Here is a 3,717-nt window from a genome sequence, read left to right as displayed (position 1 = left end):
AGTCAATTGCGTCATTTCTTTCTTTACTAAGTGACGCAAATGACCATTATGACTTATATTAATTCTCGCTGCCTTCTGCTGTTCGAACTTCAATACTCCAAATCCTAGAAAATTCAACCACAAAATTCCCAGAAATTCAACATCAAAACCCCAAAAAATTGATCGGTAAAACCCCTGAATTCCCCATTGCTGCTTTGCTGCTGTTTAACCCCCTAAACATCAGCGAATTAAGAGTAATACCTCGAAAAATTCGTCTTCATAACCTACCAATTTGACCACTAATCAAAAATCCCAGCAAATGTGAGGCAAAACCCCTTATATTCGAGCAAATCCGAGCAAAAATCCCCTACTTTCTTGCAAAAAATCTACCCAAAATCCCCACGAAATTCAATTACAAAAAATCGAGCAAATTACCTTAATTAAATTTGAGCAAAATAACAATTGAAAGTTAGGGTTTGTACTCAATAATATGGAATTTTGGCTCTATTGTTGCTGAAGTTGCATATGCAAAATCAATTTCAAGCAAGGTAAGACCTCTTCATCTCTTTTCTTTTTTATCATGCACTTCAATCTACATAGATATTTGGATTCAATTTTAAATTAACTTAGTTTAATCTACCTATTTTGTTGTTGTTTTTTGCACGAATTCTAGTTTTACAAGCATGTTTATAAATAACAGCTTTTTGGGTTTCATATTCGAATTTAGGGTTCATATTCGAATTTAGGGTTCGTCAAATATAGGATTTATACTCGATTCTAAGGAATTTTGGTTCTGTTTTGGTGAATTTATGTAGTTGATTTCACTATTTTGGTTCTGTTTAGGTGAATTTTGATTTTACTATTTTATTGATTTTTCTCCAATCTGACTGTATTTTCTTTTATGTTTTGCTGCTCATTTTACAGTTTTTTAAATCTGACTGTTTTTTTTTTATTTTTTTATTATTATTTTTTTTTTCAAATTTTTATGTTTTGCTGCTCATTCTGGTTGATTTTTCCCCTGCTACTACTAAGAGAAGCTCTTTCCCATTTTTTTTAGCTCAAAAATGTTCCATGATATACTTGGCCGTGAAAAGATAAACTATGACATAGTGTTTGTATTGAAATAATTTTACCAGGCCGTTTTGTTAAAAATAAACGACCACTCCTAGCCTTGCCTTACACCCCTCAAGAATATGAGCATCTGAGTTTACTTTAACACACCCAAGGCACGGTTTCTTCCATCTTGTAGCAGCATCATTTTGTCTCAGAACAGAGGGGGGCAGCAGAACCTTTTTAGCATAGCCATTGTAATCATGAACTATCCTTGCAAACCCCGCAGCCAGCAGCACACTATTCGGATAATAAGGAAGACTCATGTACAGTTAATAAGGTTTAAATGCTGTTTGTTTGCTCTAATATTCTGGATATTTTTACTATTTTAGTCTGAGACTTTGAGTCTTCCTTAATTTAACTCTGAGTATTGCTTTGTTCACAGTAGTAGTGTAGAACATAGAGGGGTTAACTATTCCCTTTTTTTTAAGCACTGCTCATGAGAGAAACATCCTATTGTAATCACGAGGTTTGCTGTAGTAATTTAATTTGTCTTTCTCTGAGATTTTAACGTCTCAATAATTAAGAAGAGCTAAAATTGCAAATTTGGAGTTGTGAACTGTAAATGTTTTGTGCTAGAGGAGATTTGCTTTCTAATATTTCTTTTTCCTATTGCACCATAAATATCTTGTATGTTAATTTGATAAACCTAAATATCTGACTTGTGTAATTGAGCAGGGTAATGGATGAACTACCAGAAGCAAGGATTGCTTTTATTGGTGATGGTCCTTATAGGTAAATCTCATTGATATCTTCTTTGTGCCTTTGTAGTAGATAAGGTCATGCATTAGTTCATGATTACAATGGCTATGTCACTCTTGGTTTTTGTATTAAGAAAATCCTGATCGAATCGTATAAATGCCATTCTTGGTTTTTGTATTAAGAGGTTTTGCAAATAATTGGCATCAATCCTTTATTCCTCTGCTAGTATACTTAATTAGAGGAACAACTATTAGTATTTTCTTGGAAAGGTAATGTAGTTGTTTAAATAAATGTAGAATATTATTTTGTTGCTTTGATGCTTCATTCTCAACTCTGATTGTTTATTGATTAATTGTATTTGATATCAGGAACTGGTGACTTTATTTAAACTGTTTGCAAGAGAAAAAGGAAGTGGACTTCCATTATGGACTTGTTCGATCGTGTTAGGGAAAATGAAGATTTTGTCCCTAAATTGAATTACGCTGGCTTCAAATTCCATATTATTTATTGGATTATTTTGTTATAGTTCTTAGGCTTGAAATGAACGCATTTGATTTACCAACATTTTGGTTGGTTTGGTGCTTGTGTTATACTTATTAATGATGAAGAGGTCAATATTGTTTTGTTGTAAACTTAGCGCATGTTGGACTCTTGTTTTGGATTATAGGCTTGAAATGAAATTTGGTTAATTGGTGTTGGGATGATGAGTATAATGTCTATGATATTGAGATGTAAATTATTGGACAGGTTGTTAATATAATGTCGTCATTCCCAAATTTATGGGTAGGCCAAATTACAAAGGAGACTATGCCGAAATTTACATTTGCATTATTCAATAATATTGCATTTTAATTTCAATTATATTAGCGTTAGCATATTACTTTATACCACTAGTGAGGAAAATAGGTACTACAAACATATACAAGGAAATTATTATAATTAAAAAAAATAAATAAAAATTCACCTCATTTGATTCACTCATTAAACAAACAAGTGACGCAAATACATCAATTTTGTATTGTCTAGTCAGTCATTTGCGTCACTCCTATATAAACAAGTGACGCAAATAACAAACAAGAAGTTTATCAGAAGAGTCATTTGCGTCGCTCCTTTATAAAGGTGTGACGCAAATAAGAGTCATTTGCGTCACTCCTTTATAAAGGAGCGACACAAATAACAAAAAAGAAGTTTATCAGAAGAGTCATTTGCGTCGCTCCTTTATATATAAAGGAGCGACGCAAATGACTCTTATTTGCGCCGCGCCTAGAAGCGACGCAAATGACTTTTAAATCATTTGCGTCGCGAGCAGTTGCGTCGCTCATAGAAGCGACGCAAATACACTATAAATGAGCGACGCAAATGAGCCTTTTTCTACTAGTGACATTACTTGAAATCAATCAAACACATTTAGCATGCTACTACATCAACATAATTATGCTAAGTACGCGAACGTACCTTGAGTACGTTATTAAAACTGCCACGACTAGTAGAAATTGCTTACTTCAAAGTCTCCTACACATTAAATCCATAATAGAGTATTAATATCCACTCTAAACAAATTTCCAGCAATATATACTATTTTAAAACCCCTCATAATTAATTAGAATAAGCTGAAATTATATTTAAAACACCATAAATTAAGTCCCAATTAATGGGTAATTAAAATTTCTTCAAGAAACATAATATCAAGTGTTCTACATAAAATTCCAGCACTTTATTATAATTAAAACTTGCTGTAATTAAGTTTTAAAACACTTAAAACAAAGGGCTACCCTATAATACATCATAATCCTTCAATAAATCATGAATCAAGAACCTAAGGTTTCAAAAATTGGGGCTTTTTAATTAAAAACCAAATCTGAAAATTAATTACCACAATTACTATAACCAAACATCAAAATTAAATCTCCAAACTCATAATTTACA

At 32.2% G+C, this 3,717-nt stretch overlaps 1 long non-coding RNA gene across 2 annotated transcripts; it reads left to right on the top strand.

Moving 5' to 3' along the window:
* The first annotated feature begins 214 nt into the window (after window positions 1-214).
* On the top strand, window positions 215-2,495 carry LOC145634861 (uncharacterized). Of its 2 annotated transcripts, none has more exons than XR_014113644.1 (2): window positions 215-527; window positions 2,160-2,495. It is a non-coding gene; the product is annotated as an uncharacterized LOC145634861 (long non-coding RNA). The 2 variants fall into 2 exon arrangements; XR_014113643.1 differs by lacking the exon at window positions 215-527 and adding an exon at window positions 1,766-1,824.
* Window positions 2,496-3,717: the final 1,222 nt, after the last annotated feature.

This window comes from Chenopodium album, chromosome 6 (assembly GCF_948465745.1).
Source record: "Chenopodium album chromosome 6, dcCheAlbu1.1, whole genome shotgun sequence".
NCBI classification, from domain to species: domain Eukaryota; kingdom Viridiplantae; phylum Streptophyta; class Magnoliopsida; order Caryophyllales; family Amaranthaceae; genus Chenopodium; species Chenopodium album.
This window is presented reverse-complemented; position numbering and strand designations above follow the sequence as displayed.